Source organism: Vipera ursinii (assembly GCF_947247035.1).
Source record: "Vipera ursinii genome assembly, chromosome: 4".
In the NCBI taxonomy this organism is placed as follows: domain Eukaryota; kingdom Metazoa; phylum Chordata; class Lepidosauria; order Squamata; family Viperidae; genus Vipera; species Vipera ursinii.
This window is the reverse complement of record NC_139514.1, coordinates 44,943,574-44,967,582: the sequence shown is the minus strand read 5'-3', so window position 1 is coordinate 44,967,582 and position 24,009 is coordinate 44,943,574. Positions and strand designations below refer to the sequence as shown.

The 24,009-nt window shown below is 34.3% G+C and overlaps 1 long non-coding RNA gene across 1 annotated transcript; it reads right to left on the bottom strand.

Annotated features, from left to right (window-relative positions):
- Positions 1–934: 934 nt before the first annotated feature.
- Positions 935–24,009, bottom strand: LOC310639999. Its single transcript, XR_014492447.1, has 3 exons — positions 23,889–24,009; positions 3,211–3,288; positions 935–1,168 (listed from the first exon to the last, which is right to left on the bottom strand). It is a non-coding gene; the product is annotated as an uncharacterized lncRNA (long non-coding RNA).

Here is a 24,009-nt window from a genome sequence, read left to right as displayed (position 1 = left end):
TTAGATCATACTATAGTACATGGTTACCTACCACACTATGCCAAGAAGCCTGCCATATAGCAGTAGGGTAGTCATCTTATCATGCATTGCAGTAATTCTGGCAGTATGCACAGAAAGTCATTATGCAGAGTGACATGAAAGCTGTGTGAAGGTGGCACTAATGATAGTATTTCAGCTAACAATTAAATGGTGCTCTATTTTTGAAACCAACCGGTAGAGATGAAGTATGAATGTCATGAATATCATACTGAATGTCACATGTAACCGCATCTGCTGTGTGATATTATAAGAACCTACTTTCAAAAATAATACTTTTTTAGAATTGGATATTATATATATGTACACTGTATCTGTTTTTCTACGAGGTCAGTGATGCTAAAATGACTCTAAAGCAATATCCTTCTTTCTCTGTTAAAACTCAGAGACTAGGGCTCAAATATGATTTTGAACTCTGGGCAATAAAAGTTTTAAGAGATAAAAAGCTTTTTCTATTTCAGGCTTGCCATTAGTTTGAATAATGCATAAACAAAGGAAAAGGTTTGAAGTACTACTAAAGATCACCAGTATAGCTTCAATTAAATTATACATCATTATCACAGCTGCCAAGACTGATGTGGGATTTTAGCCTCAGATCTCACCAAACATTCTATGTAGCTGTCTTGTCTAATTTTTTTATTTCAAAGCAACCAACAACTCTCTTAGCAAAAGGGAGAAAATTAAAATGAGAAAACTGGTTTCAGAAACATGCTGAACACAGTGTGGTTAATCTTTATTGTATTTGCTATGTCAACAGTCAAGCAGTAAGGGAAAGGACTTCCAACTCTATTGCATCAAAATGAAACCTAAGGGAGGAATCAAACCTTACTATGTCATGACATATTTCATTCTGTTACTGAAGCAATGTGTTGTATCAGACAAGCAAGTCTTTGTTAAACTTCACATTATTCTTCCTTAATGTACATTTTCAAACTGCTTTTCTATGGTTTAGAAATAGTTTTTTTAAAATGTTTATGTTTGCAAAATTAGCAAAAGCCAATACATATGACTATTTTGCTCAACTTCTGCCATGTTTATGACAAATGAATTGCTTGTCACAAGTGGAAATCTGGCCCACCTGGATGACTCTCTCTGCTCAGCACTTAATTTTGCTTGGCGGCATCTTCAGCATCTACAAAGTAATGATGTTAGAAAAATTTAATACAGTCTGTTAGATCTTCGGTTCTTTAGGCATTAAGCAAGACGAGATATTGAAACAGCAAACAAGTTTATTTAACTCAGAACAGAAGCAAGCTAATAGCTGCTGCGCAGCTATTTATACGGTTGGCCTCTAGGCGGCAACCACTAGGTTTAAAGTAGCAGTTTCCCACCTCAAACCTACTGGAGATAGTAGCAAGTCTGGTTCAGTACAGCAACCATTACATAACACAGACAAAAGTAGGTCAGACATTAAACAAGTGATTAGACATTAAGCAAATGATTACACACAGAAAAATGGCCAATACATTACACAATCCATGAAATCGTATAGTCCTGAGCTATAGTCTCTCTCTCTCTCTCTCTCTCTCTCTCTGTCTCTCTCTCTCTCTCTCTCTCTCTCTCTCTCTCTCTCTCTCTCTCTCTCTCTCTCTCTCTCTCTCTCTCTCTCTCTCTCTCTCTCTCCCCAACATGCCATGCCATCTGCATTAGAGGTGCTCTTCATCATTTTTTGGTCTTTCAGTAACCTTCTCTAGATTGAATCTAGATAGGATCAGCAGCCAACTTCCTCTAAAACTAACAATCTATTTCCCACTACCACATTTTGCTAGCCAGCTGATTTTCAAAAATCTATGAAAAGACAAAATGTATGAAAAATATATATGAAAAATTGTATTCAACAATTGTCAAACTATCACCTCTAGTGTCAGCTCAAAACAGTAGTGTCCTCACCTTTTAAATATTTCTGAAGTGTTAGAATGCCAGGTGAGAACACTTTCTAAAACAAAAATCCAGACTAGAAGTTTTCCTTTGAGAATTTAAAGTAGCTTTAAAAAAGAAAGAACAATGGAAAGAAAGGAGAAAAATACCTAGAAAAAATAGCATAAAGATACTATAAAGATAAAGTAATCTAAAAGAAAAGAAAATAACCTGGTATAATAAATATATCATAACCCTGAAATCTCAAATTTTGAAAATTTGAGATTTTCTCCCTTAATCTTTCAGTTTTCTACAATATGAACATTATAGTTTTATAATTATAACATTGTAGTTCAATTTTTGAACAATTAATTAAACTTTGTATTACAGTACACTGCTATCTTGTGATATATATAGGATAATATAATTCTATATTCTAGAATTGCCCAAACAAACCCATGTTTGTTTGTTTTTACTGATAGTATTGAACTGTTTGCTCTCTAAAAGTCTTCTGAAGCATGCTTAAAACTTCAGAAGGTGCTAAAACATTAAGAAAAACAAAGAACATAACCAATATTTTATATTTATTTCATATTACTGTCTTAGTAAAGTCTATGTGTAGGATGATGCATACTGAACGTGGTCATTCTGAAATGCATCAAAAGTTTGCAATCACAGCAATCTAATTTTGCTTGAATAAGTTCTTAGAATCATTGAGATATTACATGTAAATGGAAATACCAAGTGTCTTGCACTTGTCAGTGAAAAAGTGCCTCAAGCTTCTTAACAAATGGAACTGTTATCTATATTTGGAAGCTTTGTGACATATTAAAGTAGTTTATGAGGCACAATTTGTTTTGGTGGTCTGTTCTGATTTATGACATGTTATCTGCCACTGTTTCATCTGCAGTGGAATTTCTGTAATAAATGTTAGTAGCTGGACAGTGCTAAATGTGTTCTGTCTAATCATTCCTTACTTATAACAAGTTTCAGTGTATATGAATCAAAGATTGTTTATAGGTGCTGTCAGATTAATTCATCATTTGAAGCAGTTCTATCACTTCAAATGGGATATCAGAGACTTGTACCTCAGAATGTTTAATACTCAAGCTAATATATATTTTAAATGTTAAAGTTATCAACATTATTTTAATTATAATAAATACATTTAGTACCCATTAATAATGCATACAATCATTTTAAAAAGCAGAAATGTGAAGACTAGACTTTTAGAGGAATAAGGAATATAATTTCTTCCATTTAAAATATTTTATATAAAAATATAGCTTAAAGATGTGAGAGACATTGAAGACTCACCTAAATTTATCACATATGTGAATCTTTTCTGTTCCCTTTCTTGATCAAAATACACAGTCGTAGGACTAAGTCATGAATCTACAGGGAACGAAAAAGTAGATAAAATATGACAATTGTATCATTGCCAACTGTCTTTCCAAACATACAGGCCAACATTTTCATAAATATCAAGTAAGCTTTCTCAGAGCCACAGTTAAAGCCATAATAGAACTTGATAATCAAAAGCTTAATACTCATTAACAGTGATCATGATCAAAGAAGGATAAGTGTTAAATTAAACTATATAGAAATGTGAGCTTTCTTTCAGTAAGATTTCAACACTATTTGTAAATCAATTGGAATTGGATATATGCCCTTCAAACCAGGATGTAAGACTTTGAGAACCTGAAATACAAAGCTCCTTTCCCACATTTGATTTATATATTATCTCACCACTAAGTAATCTCCTGTCAATCTGTATGAAACTTCACCCAGTGTAAACTATTTTTCCATTCCTAAAAAAGTTTTTAGGTCTGCATCACAAAAATTTTAAAAAGAAAAAAAAGAAAGTATAGTAATAATTTCTCAAAACATATAATAGCAGATTTTTTCCCCCTAAACAATATATTGGTCCTCCAGGATTTTTCTCATTACCAATTATTTCCTTTCTTTTTCTGGGGTGTCAAACTTGCAACGTCACATGACGTGTCGTGATGTATCGTGACTTTTATCCCATTGCCAGCAATGTGGTGGGTGTGGTTTCACTATGATGCACCTGGCCCACCGGCTGGCAGTTTGACATCCCTATTCTAGACTGAGGGGGATACTTTAAGAGTAACCATTTTGATTTTTTGAGAAAACCTGTGAACTTTCTCTACCCAAAGGCCAATGTTGGGAATAAAAATGAGATTGGACTTTGGTACTTTAGGCTGGAAAAGCCATGTTCTAATAAGGACAATAAAAATAAACAACAATGTGCCAGTGGATCAAAAAATTGTTGTGACTACAGTTTCTTCATCAGATGCCAAGGATTTTTTTTTCTAATGCAAATTCTTTTCTTACTGCTCAGAATCCCCATATCCCATATACCAATTGTAACATGGTTTAGTATATCATATTGAATCCTAATTGTTAGAATTATAAACCATGATTTATATCTTGTTTAAAAATATTTTAAAATCTTTTTTTTTATTATTAAAGAGTTTTGCAAAAAAATTTTTTTTACAAAACATCCCCAAAACCCACCCACCCCAACCCCCCTCCCCCCACTTCCCAGAGCTGAATACAGGGTCATAAATATAGTAATCATATTCTAACTAAAATTATCCATTATAAAATTAACCAAATTCATAATGTGTTTTAACTCCCCTTTAACATTAATACATTCAAATTATTAAAAACATAATAATAACTTAAACAAAAATATAATCAATACTAATACTAAAGTTAATAAAAATCTAAAATCTACTCATAAGCTAAATGGAACTTTTTAGTCCCATATTTATTCTGAATATAATCTTTCCATCTCCTCCAAACTGAAATATATCTTTCTTGCGAATGATCCTTCAAATAAGCAGAAATCTTAGACATTTCTGCAAGATTCGATACCTTAAGTACCCATAAAATCTTGTCATATCATGAGGTATGAATTCAATTTTTCTGTAAATTGAACTGGAGAGAATGCCATCTCAGTCACAATAAAGACGTTTTTTTGGTTTTTTCATAGTCATTTCTGGTTTTTGTGCTTGACTTATACACACACATCAGAATTTCTTTAATCTTTTATTCTTCTCAGAAATTTTCTTTTTGGTCTTTCACCTACAGTTCCCTCTCTATAGATCTGCAAATGTTTATCTTGCCTCCTCATCCCATCCTCTTCCGTATTAACTTAGATATTCTGTGCCAGATATAGTTGTTTTTTTCCAAAAGGTTTCAAGATCTGAGTAGTTTCCTAGGTCAACAGGAAAGATGTAAAATAAATTATACAATAATAACCCAGTATTAAATACAATTTCAATATTTTCATATTCCTTTGTCAAAAAAGAAGTTACAAAGCACAAGTTATGGCTCATAAAGATCTGATTTGTTGGTGAAATTGTAGGAAGTTCCTTGATGTATTTTAACAGTCAAGTGGCTCACAGCCACTTAGTAACATGGTGCCCGTTGTCATGCATATAATACAGCTGCATCTGATGTCATAATTAGGGAGCAACTGCATCACAATTTCATACACTGTGAAGAGAATAGAAGGCTTTAAGAAATCAAAGTATTCATAAAATTATTTTAATTATTTGTTTATATTTACACTCTTAAATATATAAATTTATTAATAATACTTTTATTCATTTATATGCCATCCAACTCCCAGCTTGAAAGAGTATGAAAATAAATATAGCTATTATTTTAGTTTTATTCCAGCTTTCAACAGTTCTCTTTTGAACATAGAAGGTACAGCATGCTGTCTCAAATACTATATAGAAACCTAGTTAGTATCTCAGTTTGACTCATTTTATATGGCTACTATTCATGAGTGCACTACATAGCCATTTTGGTTACAAAAGCTTCTGTTGATTTTCAGGATGCTTCAAAGGAAAATAGTTTTATTCTGTTTGGCCACTCATTTATACTTTAAGCAACTGTCATTAAAGGACTGGCTGTGCCTCAGCAACAGTTATTCTTTCTATGAATTATGGGTATCAGGTTGCTATCTTTCTTTCCATAACCTTCACACAATTGCACTGTGCAAATGGCTCTCCTTTGCTTCTATCTGACCATTTTTCAAGTAGGTTAATAGAGTTATGGTACCAATATACCAAGCTATATTTCTTTTAACCAACAACTTTTCTACCATAGGACATTTTACAGTATTTAGTGAGGAAGAAAAATCTATAGTAACAGTATTGACTTTGTCCTTTGGAAGGCTAGACAATGACAAATAGCACCTGAGAAGAGTGCACACCCCTTCCTTTTATCCACTTTTGAACCCAGTACAACAAAGGCAGCCCTTGTTTGTTTCAAAGCACATAAATTAGTTTTTCTATGTGCATGCTGTTGCTAGTGAGTTATGTACCTTTATTTTTGAACAAAACAAGTTAAAAAACACTGATAATACACATGTTGCAGAAGAAATAAAAAGAGTTATAATACTTTATTTTTAAAGGAATAAAATATAAAATATGGAAAGGATTCAGAATTATGTATGATACTGTCCATGAAATACATTTTTGTTAGTCACCTTTCCTGCATTTTAAGACATTCTCTGACTAAAACACTAGTTAGTAATCTTAAATATATTCTTTTGCCAAAAGAGTCTTTATTTTAAAAATAAGACTACTAAGGTAATTTCTTGAAACAATTATGAATGTATTTTCATTTTCCTTCTTTCTCACATTCTGTTCTTTTTGTGTGATTGTTATATTACATTATTTTTCACAACTAACTTCCTTACATTTTCTTCTTACTTTAATTGGAAATCACAATGATTTTGGTATATGACAATGACGCAGGTTTATTCATTTTCCATTGCTACCACTCTTTCTTTTTCTTTTTCTGCCACAATTTCCTGTTCAAACAGTTTTCCCTTTATCAAATAAGAGGAAGATTCTTAAAAGGAACATTGGCAATTTCTTTGCTGTGTATTTTTCTTCGTCCAAAACAAGTCTCCCTTTCAGGCAATCTATAATGGATCATTAAACAACCTGGAATGATGTCTTCAGACTCACAATCTGCTAGCTCCTATTGGCTTCCTGTTGCAAGTACACTTCCATTTCACAACTGTAACTCTATTATTTTGTTTGGCCCATAAGAGAGATCAGACATGTAGTTTTGATAAACTTTTTTTCTGTTTGAATGTGACTATCGCTCTCCTGGAGATTGGTATACTACAAAAGAGCATGATATAACTCAAACCCTAAGCTCCCCTATTTAAAGTATAGCTCTATTGATATCCTAATAGTTCATCTTATTTCAGATTTAAATGGATTGCTAGTTCATTTAACAAGGACATGTAAATATAAGGGTTTTGCTTAAATTATATTCCCTGAGGGGAAAAGTTGATGTAACATTTAATGTGCTGATGATATTGTTCCTTCATTACAGTTTGACTACTGAGCCAAATCCTAATTTTTAAAAAGTTAGATCTTAACTTTGGTCTGTCAATATATTGTGTTTTATATGCATGACTTTTAGGAAAACAAAAGTTTGTTCTTCCAGTATTGCGCTATACCGTTACTGAGAATGAGAAAGACTTGTAGGGAATGGGCAGAGATTAAGAGGCACTGAGGAAAGAACTGGAACAAAATCACAGTCAATGTGCCATGACTATATCATCCTCTTCACTTTAGTGAGCTGCATGCAAGTTTTAACTCCTCTTCCTACTATGCCATACAGTCTAATCATTCAAGATTATTGCAGGAGCTTCTACTGGAAGCCAGTCTAGGCTGAGCACAAGACATCCTGAGGCAGTAATGTCGCAAGCGCCCAATTGGTGATAGATACTGTGCAAATAGTTCCCTGTCTAGAAGCAGTAGAAGCTGGTGAGAAATCCAAGAAGACTTCCCAAATTCCTTTTCTAATGCAAACTGGACTAAAATACTGCATCCAGTTTTGGTCATCATACTATAAAAAAGATGTTGAGATTTTGGAAAAATTCAGAGAAGAGCAACTAAGATGATCAAAGGCCTGGAGACTAAAACATATGAAGAATGGCTGCAGGACCTGGGTTTGGCTAGTCTAAAGAAAAGAAGAAAGGGGTGACATGGTAGCAGTATTCCAGTATTTGAGGGGCTGCCACAAAGAAGAGGGGGTCAAATTATTCTCCAAAGCACCAGTGTGCAGGACAAGAAACAATGGTTGGAAACTGATCCAAAAGAGAAATGGAATTAAGGAGAAACTTCCTAACAGTGAGGACAATTGAACAATGGAACAGCTTGCCTTCACAAATCATGGGCACTCCATCACTGGAGATTTTTAAGAAGAGACTAGACAGTCAGTTGTCTGAAATGGTATAGGTTCTCCTGCTTGAGCAGGGGGCTGGACTAGAAAATCTCCATGATCCCTTCCAGCTCTATTCTATTCTATTCTATTCTATTCTATTCTATTCTATTCTATTCTATTCTATTCTATTCTATTCTATTCTATTCTATTCTATTCTATTCTATTCTATTCTATTCTATTCTATTCTATTCTATTCTATTCTATTCTATTCTATTCTATTCTATTCTACCTCCAAACAGTAGCTCTATTTTAAAAAAAGCTCTTTAGGAACTGTACCTCCAACTTGAATTGATAGTGGGTACCAGCTTAAGTAAGATGCATTTAAGTAAGTTTCTACATTTAGGTAAGAAAAACCAAATGCACAGGTATAGTACTGGAGGTACCTTGCTCAATAGTAGTAACTCAATAGTAGTGAGACGGATCTCAGAGTCCTAGTGGATAATCACTTAAACATGAGCCAGCAGTGTGCTGCAGCTGTCAAAAAAGCCAACACAGTGTTAGGCTGCATATTAACAGAGGGATAGAATCAAGATCACGTGAAGTGTTAATACCACTTTACAATGCCTTGGTAAGGCCACACTTGAAATACTGCATCCAGTTTTGGTCACTACGATGTAAAAAAGATGTTGAGACTCTAGAAAGAGTACAGAGAAGAGCAACAAAGATGATTAGGGGACTGGAGGCTAAAACATACAAGGAATGGTTGCTGGAATTGGGTATGTCTAGTTTAATGAAGAGAAGGACAAGGGGAGACATGATAGCAGTGTTCCAATATCTCAGGGATTGCCACAAAGAAGAGGGAGTCAAGCTATTCTCCAAAGCACCTGAAGGCAGAACAAGAAGCAACGGATGGAAACTAATGAAAGAGAGAAGCAACCTAGAACTAAGGAGATAACTCAAGATCGTGAATTGTAGATCTGATTAAACTGTAACACAGGCACTAATGGAGTAGTGAATAAGAAGACTGAAAATTGTTGTTATTTGCCAAATGCTTTTTAAAATATTATCTTTACACATTTTAACATATACCATTACAGTATAATTGCTGCTCAAAGCAAATGGCAGCATGAAGTTCAGTGTCATATGAATTCATCTTAACTGGGTGACATACCTAATAGCATATGTATATTTTAATTTAATCTGATATGTAATTAACTTGATGGCCAATGTAGATATTTATATTTATATTTTTCAGTGTCATGGTTTCAGAGAAAGCAAGTTATTATTACAGCAAAGTTAAGCAAATATATCATTTAATGTTTATAACTAGGTCATTGGTTGAATTGCAAATTTGTCATTGAAGAAAGTTCAATTTAAATATTCTGTTAGTGTTAAGGAATGAAAGGGTTTTTTTAAGCTCTCCATTTTAAAACAAAAAATTCAAAAGGTAAATAAGCACTGAAGCCTTACACAGATATTTATTTTCTGACCAGACAGGCAAAATATCATCTAAACATTTCTCTAATCATTTTTGCATGGTCTTTTTCATTCAGAATCTTTTTAAAAAGTTATTTGCAGCTTTCTCTTTGATGCAGTTTTTTTCTCTGAATGTAGCTAAGTTTTGGTTAGCTATTTGTAAAATTTGCCCTACTTTGACTACACTGATTCATAATTATTAAGTTTTACTCTAGCTTTTATTTCCTGTTTCAGAAATTGTTTCTTCTTGCAATCAATATAATAATGCTTAGCATTATTTTACTAAAACTTTCATCATATTCTAAATGTAGATTCATTTTGAAGTGGATCAGAATGGGATTACTAAATAATAAAAATAAAGCAGATATAGAGTAGAAATAAACTAATCCATATATGTCACTCTATACTGATGGATTCAATTATACAAATGATATAAGCATATAAACATCAGGATCTGGCCTAAGAATTCTTGATTTTAAAGGAGCCAGATGTTTCGGTAAATATGTATTATAAGGATTGATTATATGAGAATATTGCAGGATGACCAATCTCCCCACCACCATACACATGCCATCTTAATATGCCCCTTACTTTCAATGAACTCCAGTAAGTAAAACAAAAGACTGCTTAAGCCTTTTAACACCCAAGCTAATGCTAACAAAGCACTTATTTACCCAGGAGAAATTGGCAAATATCAGCAAATTATCTAAACAAGAGAATCTCCTCTAGATATTACAAGTTCCTCATTTCTTTGCACAAAAATTACCCACATTTTCCTGACATAACACTCCCCTCCTCAAAGTTGCCACTAGTACAGGGGTAGGCAACCTTGGCTCTTTTATGACTCATGGACTTCAACTCCCAGAATTCCTGAGCCAGCCATGTCCCCTCCTCAAAGTTGCCACTAGTACAGGGGTAGGCAACCTTGGCTCTTTTATGACTCGTGGACTTCAACTCCCAGAATTCCTGAGCCAACATGGCTGGCTCAGGAATTCTGGGAGTTGAAGGCCACGAGTCATAAAAGAGCCAAGGTTGCCTGCTCCTGCACTAGTAACTTCTAATAGATAAATATTGACCCCAGGGAGTCAATTCATATCTTCCTCTCTATGGGACCCTGTGAGAATAACTCCCAAAAGGTAGACTTGAGTTTACACACTTTCTGGGGACAATGTGGGGGGAGACTTTTCTATAAAGGTATCCACTCTTAAAACTGTAATCTTGTAACTACCTTCATTTGCTAAAGACTGTTGCATAAACTTGGTTTCTGCTCCAAGCAATTTATCCAGAGTGTTTTTAGGAAAACTCGCTTTGGACTTGAACCAGAACTTTCTTCTAACAGTTATCAAGCTGTTCACTGGAATAAACATTTTGGCAACTAGATTGATTTTAGTAGGCATATCTGTCACTCTGGCCATTGTTAGCTCTAAATTGACTACATCATCTATGATATCATAGGTAATAAAAGTATAATCATTTCAATAATACATATATAAATCACCATATTTTATTTTATTTTATTTATTTATTTTATTTTATTCAAAATTGAAGGGCATTTCTAAATTCTGAGCATATAAAAATACTTGACTAAGGCGTGCATTCTGTTAACAATTTGAACTGTGAAACACTTTTTTCATGTAAAATAATATTAACCTTGAACAACCATACTATTTTAAGAGTAAATAAATCTTATATTCAAAATGTACTCCAGTGTATATGCGAATATAATCCTTCAATTAAAAAGTCCATAAATAGGTATTTACAGAACAGATTGTAACAGCCTCCAAGGGAGTAATTTGGCTTTCAAAGTCAATTCCTGTCTGCCTGAATGAGTGTTTTAATTTCTTACATGTACAGTCACATGAATACAAACCATGTTTGAATAGTGTAATCAGCATTATTATCAGCAACATATATACAGTTAGAATATTAGGAGAAGTTGTGCAAAGTAAAGAGTCTGTGTTTTTAACTAGAAAGTATTAACTTAGAAATATTTAAGAAATTAATTCCTAGAAGGAGAATAAATTATAGGGAAAAGAATATATCTTAATATAAAATCAGTATATTTGTCTACAATACTATTCATCTATTATTAGTCAGAACAAAGATTGGTGTGCTCAGCTTTAAAATATATTTTAGCTTTTCTACTGTTTAGAATCCTTTAATCTAAGTACAACACTTTCATTCAAAAACTTAATAAGTTGTTTTTAAAAACCATAGATAACCAGTATTAGCTTGCTTGGTTCAAATTCTGCCCTTTAAACAGTGGTGGGATTCAGCCAGTTTGCACCAATTCGGCAGAAACGGTAACTAATTTTTTGTTGCCCAGGCCCAGAACAGACTTCAAGAAGCGGCATCCAAACAGAGAACCAGTTGTTCACATATTTGAATCCCATTAAAGATTTTTTAAAAAGCATGCCTATATTCCCATCTTCAGTTGGAATACTGCTGTTCTGTCCTTTCATATCTTGTCCAACAAATATGTATTATTATTACTTTATTAGGTTCATCTAATAGGGTGAAAACAATTAAAAGGGTCATGGATGTCTGTCAAAGTGTAATTGCACCATTTGATACTTAGAAAATTGTATAGATGACAGCTATTCATTTTTGCTAGGCAGAGCAAGGGCACAGCATGCAAAGATGAAGAAATATTCTGAATATTATCCTAATAACAGTTTATGCATTGCCCTGCTGCTTTTTTTCAAGTTTCCCACAGGGATGTGGGTCTTTTTATTTGAGTTACTATAACCTTGGGGAAATTGCATACGACCTTCTACCTATTTTTTTATGTTTAAAAGTCCATGAATCTTGTAAAACAACAATTCTTTTTCTGTGTCCTCTTCTACTAGACAATATGTGTTCTGAACATATTTTATGTTACACTACTGAGGACCACATTTTAAATATATAACATTTTTGTTAATGAAATTTTTGACATGGTAAAAACAATGCAAATATTAGAAAAGAAACAAAGAAGAACAGCGAATAAGTGAGAAAGAATCACAAAATAATAGAAGTGAAAAACAAAAGAAAAAATATAGCTACTAATCTTTTTGACAGCAGCTATAAATGCATTTATCTTTTATCCTCTCTTTAAGATTACATTATAATTTCTTTATTTTCATAAGTTATCTTTACTAATCTTTAAACTCACAGATAAGTTCATTTCCCCCCCTCTTTTTTCATCAAAAATCCATGAGGGGTTTCCAGTCCCGATATAACATAGTTAGTGATCTTTTTCTAAACAAACAAGTTAATTTCACATCTCTGCACTATGGGCATTTCAGAATCTTTCCATTTTTAGTACATAGTCTTCTCACACACCAATCATATATAAGCAGAATCTTCCATGACTCTTTTCTCTTCATCAATCCCAGCGGGAAAAGTTCTGGTTTGTATCACTATATGTATCTGAATCCGAATTTTCTGGTTATAAGGTCATCGGGATGATAAAAATAAACCTTGATGTTGTCCACATTTCCAACCTATTTGAAGTACTATTCTAACATTTTTCCCTCAGTCCTGTACCAAAGGTACATCATTTTATAAAAATTTTAAATTATTAAATTTAAAGTGTTTTTTTTAAAAATTTCACTATTTCATCAGTATATTGTATACAAGATCCTTAGCCCAATTTGTCATACAGTCTTTCATTTATTCTTCTGTTTCAAATTTCAATCAAAGGTTATACGTTTTGGCATATTCATCAACTTCATCATTTGTATGTAATTCAACTTCAAATGCTGCCTTCTGCTGGTCAGATACAATGTCCTATTTTCTATTTTGAATAGTTATCTTAAGTGTGCATTAGAAAAGCATTAAAAACCATATTGTGAATTGATCTCCAAACACCCCTTGTCAAGTAATGTACTGTATATCAAAATTACACCCATTATCTTAGAAGGAGATAGCAGGGATAACACATACATTGAACTTTTACCGAGTAGTAATTTGAACATTTTTCTTAGGTTTGCAGAGTGCTGAAAGTACCTGCAGAGAAAGTTTATTTTTTTATACAGACCAGTTTAGAGGATAATCCGCATTTGCTTTCAAATACCTCTATTTACATTAGGACACCTGGTTTGTGAAAATAAAATGTTAGAGATGTGTAAAAACCTTTCTTTCAAAAGATGCAGAAAATTAAAAAAAATAATGTAAGGCTATTGTCGTGGTATGCGGCAAAGATCTTGGGGACTGGGCGAAGAGATACTGCCAAGGGAACAGTCAGAGCATAGCCCACAGCTAGATAGTAAAAACTGTAAAGGAGATGGGGGAGACTTTCCTGCTTTCAAGACTGATATTGGCATCACAGGGTAAACCAGCGAGGATCACAACCAGATGAGCTAATTCTACTTTATTGTAAAGCTATACTGACAGAATCTTGTGGAATGTCAGCCTCAGGAGAGACAAAGGCAGGGATTACATGAGGTGAATCAAATACTGGCACCAACTTGAGCAGCTGGAAAAGTTAGATGATTAGGCCTCCCAGCCACTACCACCCCCCACACCCAACAAATAAAGAACAGAAAAAGGCAGAGACAATCTATGAGACCAAGCAAGGGAGTAGATCTTTGGATAGCAGCAGTCTATTTAAGAAGTAGCTCTGACTCATGTTCTTTTTGCTGGAAATTCCAGCTCTTGTATGACATCTCTGTGTAAGAAACCTTGGGACTAACCTTTGGACTGGCTAACTGTCTTGACTCTGAATTTTGGACCAAGTTTGACTATTTTTTTTTCATGTTCCAATTAAAAAACAGATCGTTCAGATAAGTGTGTCTGAGAGTGTGTTTTGGTTCACATGCTGGACTATTATTATTTCTTGACCTTGAGGAAATGAAGAGATACCATAGCAAGTATGAGTGAGTCAGTAATTGAAATTTGAAACAAGACAAAGCCTACAATCATCTAGACAAAATACTGTGATCAAGAAGAATCAAGTTCTCACATAGGCAGGTAGAGCAGCTCCATGTCTCTTCTGGATGTTGGAATAAAATGGATTCATGTGATTAGATGTATCTGAAGTTGTAATGATACCACTTTCACCCTAAATCAGGGGTAGGCAACCTCAGCTCTTTTATGACTCATGGACTTCAACTCCCAGAATTGAATTCTGGGAGTTGAAGTCCATGAGTCATAAAAGAGCCGAGGTAGCCTACCCCTTCCCTAAATGGTATATTTTATACTTCCATTTAGAGAAGGGAGGGTTACCTTTATTCTTATAATCATTCAATTTAAAGAGAAGGAAAATCTTCTCTTATAATACAGCATTTGTTAGCTATATTAATCCATAGATACCCACAGTATGTGCAAGGTGGGACAAGTGACAGATGGCAACACCACAGTACAAAATCCATCTCTTGTGTATTTGTGCGCAATGTCCCAATTCTGGTACAAAAGCTAAAGTTTTATCATTTTGTATCACCACATTTGAGAATAAGATAAAATAAGATAAAGGTGTCCCCCAGGTTTTACCCTGCTAATGATTGACTAGGTGATGGTGTTCATCTCCATTTTTAAAGTCAAAGAGTCAGTGTTTTCTGGTGATATTTCTGCAGTTGTGTGGCTGGCATGAGATCATATTGCAGCATAAAGCATACAGAGAAACATGGAATGCCTTACTTTCCTGCATGCTTATATGTGATACCTATTCATCTACTAGCATTTGCATGTTTTCAAACTGGTAGGTTGGCAGGAGCTGAACAAGTGATGGTAGCTCACTCAGTCTCACGGCACTTGAGTATCAAACTGCTGAGCTGTAGACTTATAATGGTCTAAGACTCAGCATCTTCACCACTGAGCCACTGTATCTCCTTTTCTTAAAAACATTTGGGAATGGATGCCTATATGGTAACCAACATATCAGTCATCATTTGGCTGTTTCAGTCTCAATTTCATTTTCAATCTGGAGGCTAAATCGTATGATAAATTGGTAAGGGAAATCGGTATGTTTAACTGAATGAACAAAAGGCTTAGGGGTGATGTGATAGCCCTCTTCCAATACTTGAAGGGCTGTCACAGGGAAGAGGGGATCAATTTATTATGCATAGCACCTGAGGCCATTGTAGAGAGCAAGGAGTGGAAATTTGTCAGAGGGAGATTCAACCTGGAATTAAGAAGGAATTTTCTGACAAAATAATTAATAATTAATCTTGCTTCCCAGTGTTGTGGTTATTCCATCGCTGGAAATTTTCAAGAAAAAAATGGACAACTATGTGTCCAGGTGATGTAAGGACTTCTAACATGCGCAGAGGGTTGGACTAGAAGATCTCCAAGTTCCCTTCAAGCCTATGATTCTATGATTACTGCATCAGGAATGAACTTTTAATCCCATGTTTATAGGTCATGCAGAAAGTTGGCTTCTCATCTCCTTTTTATTGTAAGATATGAAGTGAAACATGAGATGTGAGAATATCAGGAATCAAAGCATTCATTTAAATCTCACTGCATTGGCCTAAATATTGGGAATGGGTGTAATTCTTCTTTGTATATTCTCCTACTTTTCTTACATGAAGCCTAATTCTGAGTTAGAGTAAGGCACAATTGAAGAAATGGTTAATTTATAATCTTTCAGTGTGATGTACAACAGTAAAGTAATTCCAGAAAGCAATTTGTTCATTCTGTGTGCTTTTTTTCCAGAATATATACTGCAGTTTCCCTAAACTATTTATGCCATTGTTTCAGAGCCAATTGAAAATTGGTGGTATTTATGTACTAAATAGGGCTTTTAGTCAAAATGACTGCTTAAATGGTTTCTGCTAAAATGCTGTTATTAGATGTGTTGTGGCTATTCTTGTTTACACTATACTATTTGTTATTTTCAATTTTGCAGACACTGGGAAATTCTGTCCCCAAAAAGAAAAACCCATTTCTGATTTTCCCATAATTACATTCTTTTTACTTGTACCCTTACAATATTAGTTGTGTTCCTAGAAACAGTTTTACAAATACTAATGAGATCCAAGAAACATGTTTTTAAAAATCCTACACGTATGAAAGAAAATGAGACCTCATCAAATAATTTGTGAAAGCTTCTAATACGAATTAACGTATCTTGATGTTTTGTACTCCTGTCAGAACAATTACAGTATAGCAGCAAGGGATGAATGGAATGCTCAGATTGCTGCTGATAAAAATGGCATAAAATTTTCCTTAAGTTAAATAACTTAGTTTATTTAAATATATAAGGTGCATTAAAATATATTTTATGTATAAATATGTATGTATAAAATACATTAAAATATAAAGTATATTTCAAAGTATATAAACTAATTGCTAAGTTCTATTTCTTTTCTTTCTAGGTTCTTGTCATGTAAATTATTACTTCCTCCTTCTATTCATTAATTAAAACTGCATTTTGCTATACTTTCTATTAAATAGCTTTGAAAATTTCACATAAGGTTGAGAGATAAACTGAGCTAGCAGTGGCTTTTTTAAAGCCTTCTGTGAGAATTTTCAATATAGCCACAAAAATGGTTTAGCGGATTAATTTTTAAATATATTTTGATTAAATAAAGATTATTCCTTTTGGTCTTTATTTCAAATTGAACTACCACTTCATTAAGATGGTTGTGAAACTCATCAAATATCCCTTACCTCCTTTCACATTTCATTTCATTTCATGGTCATAGTTATACAGAATATGGGATGCTATAAATGTTCTTGGTTGCTATTTATGTTGTTTTTAAAATTATTTTTATTGCTTTTATGCTGGTTTACTTGTTAGCTATCCAGAATTATGCATATAAGTTGGGTGGCCATGTAAATGTCCGAAACAAACAAACATAAAATTAGCTCATTTGATTAGGCAATGATTTTTTGACTATAAAGATGGCAGGAGCTAAACACAAATTTTTATTATAACCAGATGATATAGACTGAGATTAAATTATTATTTCTTATTACAGAAATTTGTATAATTTTTCTATATTCCATGACTCTTCAAATATAGGAAACTGAATACCTCCTAGGTTCAATAAACTCTAATCCAGAAAAAATAAATGTAAAAAAAATCTATTTAAGCATGTAAGCAATTATGACATCTCAAGATATGTATTGTCTGTATTTATTATGCATACCGTAATTATACTTAGCTATTTATTGCATAGAAGTTAAGTAAGGGTTTTTTGTTTTTGTTTTTGTTTTGTTTGATTATGATAAAACTTGCTATTTATATCTACCTGTGATTTTGGATTTGGAATACTAAACTTTTAGGTCTTATTATCTTTATAGATAATTCCTAAAACATTATACTGCTAAGAATAATGAAGAGTGTAAGAGTGCTAAAATATCAGAGGTTTAAATTTGGAAGACAGTATTCTTTTGTGCACCTAGCATAATAATTTTATATTGTTTTTATAAACATTTAAACAATCCTTAGGGAAGTGTAAGTAAGTGTCTGCATATATATACGTGCTTCTTTACTTATGTTTGGCATAAACATCTTCAATCCACTTTATTATACCAGGATATTGTTAGTTGTGGGATTTAAGTGTTCTAAAAGGCACCTTTTAGAAGGAAATCTCACCCTGGGATTACTTTTAATGAACACAGACCATACAGTTTATATATAAAGCAGATAAATTAATAATGCATAACTTGTTTCCGGCCAGTTATGGAAACAGATGCATCCTCTTTGCTATATTAGGTCTTAATACAATATTATACTTCATGTGTCTAGGTTTTGAACCATGCAGCCTTTTTTATTATTATCTGTAAAATATATTCTTTTCAATCTCTTAAAAGTATATTTGGAAAATAAATAAAAATCCCCAAAAGTTGTAAAGAAATAATGAGAACCGTGAGAACTCAAGCAAATAAATTCTTCAAGCATAAGCACCTCAGTGAAAGAGAAGTAACTACTGTATACCCACAGGTTTAACACATACTTAAGCAACAAGTTAAACTGACCTGAAGTAAAAATAAGACTGTTGTAAATTGAATACAGAGAAGGAGGTGTGATTGGGTAAGGATTTTAAGAATTCAGGAATATCCAGAAAGAAGGTTATCTTTCATCATCTAGTAAATATGCTCCCAGCACAGCATATAGGCCCATCATTTTTCACTAATGTGATTCCAAATTAAGCAGGATTCTAATCAGTACTTTGAATTAGTCCTAGATACAATCCCAACCTTGTCAACTTCCAGATGTGTGGACTTCAGCTGCCAAAATTCTCTGTGACCAGGCTGCTTGTAGAATTCTGTTAAACTTTACAAATATGAAAGTTGCTATGTTTGGGAAACGATGTCTACTCTATAGCATCATGGAGAATAAATTTATACCCTCTTCCCTATAACACCCCTACAAGTATTGGAAGAATTCTACATGTCTCCATTTACTCTTCCTCTGTTTACACTGAAAATGCCTAGTTCATTCAAGTCTTTTTCATAGGAATTAGCCTCTAAACCCCTAACTATTTCTATTGCTCTTCTCTGCAATCTTTCTAGCACGATAGCATCTTTCTTGTATTATAGCAACCAAAACTGACACAATATTCCTGATATGATAAATCCATTGCAGTTTAAGAGCGGAATTATTACTTCGCATGATCTCATAGTCTAAATATTATACCTCTGGTGATGCAGCTCAAAACCTCATTGGTTGTATTGGCAGCTGCACCACTCCACTAGTTCCTATGTAGTCTGTCATATACAAGAATAGCCAGATCTTTTTCATAAACACTACTGCTATTCTATGTAGTCCCCCCCTTATTTAAGTGCTGAACCTTACATTTCATTGAGCATTTTGTTGGATAGAAAGAAAGATTTGAGTCTACATATCCTTTTGAACCTAGAGCTTGTCTTCAGAGAGGTAGCAACACCAGGACTGGAGTTGTCTGTTCATCTAAATTATTTAAATTTTAATCAACCATTCAGAATTGCCATTGCCAAGTGACATTTATGACCTCATCACTTAGGAAAAGAAATTTTAGTCCCAATTACCATCATTAAATGAAAACTACCTGAAGTACTTTCCCTATGCTTAAAGAAAATGCTGTAGTCCTGAAACATGATAGATAAATTCTTCTTTTTTTTAATTGAAAAGTTTTAACATACAATTTTTCCCTTAAAAATCCCCCCTCCCCCTCCCTTCTCCCTCCCCCCTTCCTCTCCCCCTCCCCCCCTCCCCCCCGACTTCCCAGAGCTAAATACAAGGTATATATAAAAAAACAATCATAAACAACCATATACTAACAACCATAAACTCTAAAATCTATCACTCTCTAGCTTATATAGGATAAAACAAACCTTAGTAATATTAAATATATATAAAAAAACTAAGATAGAAAAAAAAAGAAAGAAGACTTATTCAAATACTACATGAAACTTCTTAACCCTATACTTATTCTGGATAAACTCAATCCATTTTCTCCCTTCCATAATATAACATTCTTGCAAGTAATCTTTCAAATAGGCCGAACTCTTCGCCATTTCAACCAGGTCAGAAACCTCTAAAGTCCACTCTTCTATGGTCGGCAGTTCCTCTTTCTTCCAGTACTGACCTATCAAAAGTTTTGCTGCCGTAATTAAATTCAACATCAACTTAGTGTCCACAACTGTAGCATCTGTAATTATTTCCAACAAAAAAAAAAGTTGCGGACAAAACTTTAACCTCCGTTTAAAAATCTTCTGTATGTTCCACCAAACTTTTATCCAAAAAGCCTTAACCTTTTTACAAGTCCACCATATATGAAAATATATTGCGTCTTCATCACCGCACCTCCAACATTTAGGCTAATAATTCAGATACATACTTAGCTTTTTAAGATCTAAATGCCATCTATAAAACATTTTGTAAAAATTCTCTCTTAGATTTCAAGCTTGTGTAAATTTTACATTCCTCACCCAAATCTTTTCCCACCTCCCACTGCTTGGCTGTAAGTACGTTGTGAAAGTTCCATAGACTTCTGCTGATCTTGTTCTTTTATCTTTTTTGATCGTTTTAAAGCAGCACGCGTCACCCTCTGTTCTCTGGGATCATCCAAAGAAGTTGTAACTTGATCTCCTCCAGCACCATTCTCCTCTGTCTGTCCATCTTCAGCCTCTTGATGTTCTCCTTCTCCAGATCCCTTTGCAGCTTCCAGAAGTGTTAATGGGGTTGCTTTTAAAACATTATTGTAAAAATCACGCGCTTGCATCACAGTAACCAGACGGTACCTTTTACCTTCATGCATCACCATCAACCCAGCTGGGATCTCCCATCTGAACCTTATATCTCGTTGCTTGAGCTCTTGCACAAGAAATGTAAAATCCTTCCTTCTCCTTAAAATCTTTGGAGGAATTTCTTTTAGAACCAGAACTTCTTGATCAGCAATCACAACTTTAGTATCATAGGCAGCTTGTATAACTTCATCTCTAACTTCCCTTTTTGCAAAATAAACCACCACATCTCTAGGCAACTTTCTCTGTCTAGCAATCCATGAGTTCACACGAAACACTTTATCCATGCCTCCTTTTATTTCAGATGCTGGCTGATTCAATACCACTTCGAGAGCCTCAGAAACCAGCTGCTTTAGATCTTCCTTAATATTCTCTTTTAAACCTCTGATTCTAATGGCAAACTGCATCTGGAAATATTGAGCAAGACTCAATTCTCTATCCATTTTGTCTCTTAAATCTTCATTCTCCAATACTTTTGCTTCTAATATGGCATTCTTTTGAGTCAAATCTTCCACTTTTTCCTCCAAATCTTCCACACATTCAGCCACTTTATACACTGAAGACAAAATGTCTACCTTCATCACACTGAACTTCTGTTCCATCCTCTCCTCCATTCTCTCCTCCAACTTCTCCAATTTCTCCTCCATCTGTGCAAATTTATCACCCATTGATTCCAAAATTACCTGGGTATGTTTTTCAAGAGCATCTTGTAAATCCTTCGATGTCAATACATCAGGAGGATGCAATGCCTGCAATGATGATTGTTGCACCGGAGAAGTTCCAGCACTCCGAAGAGTTTTAGGGGGAGGTTTAGCCGCCATCTTTTACTTTCAATTGTGACGCACTTTCACTTTAAGTTTAAAAAGTCCATCAAGCTCGAGAGTAAAATAAAATAATCCTCTTCACCTTTTCCTCTTGTACCGCTCTGCCTGCTCTTTTTATTCCATAGTCCTTCCTTCAGGCAGGGGTGGTCGCAGACGCCTGGCTCTGCTCCAAGAAATCAGGAGCAGAGGCGCTGGCCAGCTGGGAGCGACCCAGGCTACGGGGGAGTTCGATCCTTCAGCCGCCCAAGCTACAAGCTCAGGCGGCCCCGGAGAACTCGACCCCTACCTGGGGCCTCACCCCCTCCTCTTCTCCCGAGGAGGGGGCTTCAAATTCGCCCGAACAGCTGATCGGCGCTGTTTTGGGCGAAAATCACTCAGCTGAGCCGCGGGCAGCCTGGGAAGGCTGTCTCCGGCGCCGCACAGCCACCGGAAGTCTCATGATAGATAAATTCTTGAATGGAATGATATTAACATTAGATGTATAATCAAGATTTAATTGAATTTATAATCTTCCTTCAGCTATGGCATGTACTGGCAGCTAACACATTTTTCCGTTAAAAATTAATGCTAAAATAATATTAAATGCAATTAACAATGAATAGCAATGCAGTAGAGATGCAGTTCCATATATTTTCTTAACACTGAGAGAGCACAAACAATGCAATTCTGTGGCTGTCTTGGTGGCATATCTTCTCAATGACCTGGTCACAACTTAGACAGTTGACATCTGCCAGACATATATTTAAGTAAAAGGCTGTGTCCAGTGTGCTATACTTGGAGATGGTTTGATGACATGTCCTGTCAAATAAGTACAATAATGCATTTTAAAATGTTGGTTAATTAACTCTTTCTAACCACAAATATGAAGGGAATTGATCTTACATGGCCAGAAAAAGAAGAGCATACCACCATGCCTCTTCACGGGTTTTTCCATGGTGACTCTATACTATTATGAAGAAAATTATAGAGGAAAGAAACTATTTGGCACAGAAATCAAATCATTTAGGACAACTACGTTTTTTCAATTTCTGACTAATACAGGTAGTCTTCAATTTACAGCAATTCATTTAGTTGACTGTTCAAAGTTGCAATGGCACTTAAAAAAGTGACTTATGACCATTTTTCACACTTGCAACCATTGCAGCATCCCCATGATCACTTGATCAAAATTTAGACACTTGGCAAATGACTCGTATTTATGATGGCTGCCATGTCCCAGGCTCATGTGATCCCCTTTTGCGATCTTCTGGCAAGCAAAGTCAATGGGGAAGCCAGATTCACTCAACAACTTCATTACTAATTTAACAAGTGCAGTGATCTCACAACTGCAACAAGGAGTTGTAAAATGGGGCAAAGGTCAGTCAACAACAGTCTTAACAACAGATACTGGGGGCTCAGTTATGGTTGTAAGTAACGTTCTGCCTGTATTTATGAATCCATTTCAAAAAGTGGTTAGACAAACTAATTACTTATTGCCATAGTCCTTGAATATTGTTGAAATATTTCAAAATAATGCAAAATCAGAACATTCAAACCAATTAATTGTTTTTATAATTATAGTAATGTCCACCTGTACACTATATATTGCATTATACAATAAAAATAGTTCTATGTCATTGTTATGCTATGTCAGTATTAAACCTGAAACAGATCTATTGCAGAAATCATTTTACATCTTAGACACTTATTCCTTAGGCAGTTGAAAAAGTAATATTGTTTTATTGCTACCTGAAAACAGAAATAATAATCAAGGGTTATTCACAAAGGACATGAAGTCAGAGCAAGAAATAAGTTCCTTGAGTTTAGTGGAATTTTTTCCAAGGTACATTAGTTTTAGATTGAGTTATACTTCTATGTGTAATAATTAGGTCTTCTGTTCTTATCTTGCTGGATAGGACTTGAAAAGAGAAAAATACAAAGGCAGTTAAAAATCTCTCAAGCAGACGTATATACACATGCACACACACAAACCCACAAATATGCACACACAAGCAGACACTCAGAAACAATGGAATTTTTCATTAGTTAGAATTTATAATATATTTAAACAACACAAATTGTTTGTCATGTTTGTCACATGTTACCTTGATACATTCCCTTCATTACAGTTTTGTCTTTTTGCCTATTTCCTTATATGCATTTGTATTGATGTAAAACAGTTTATAGATACTTGTATTGTCAATGGCACAAAATGAAACTAAAATGTATTTAATTTCAATAAACACAGGCAATATAAACACACACACAATATCAATTTATATAAAAGAGAAATACACACAATTGGCCGTTAGGTGTGGTGATGCATACCTGATAATGATACCAAGGTGATGTACTGCTGCTGTTCTGCATAGGTTCACTCCCTCTTAGCAGGTAAGCACAAGGATTTGATACAAGTTCAAAAGTGCAACAGCCATCGGCTGTCTCCTCT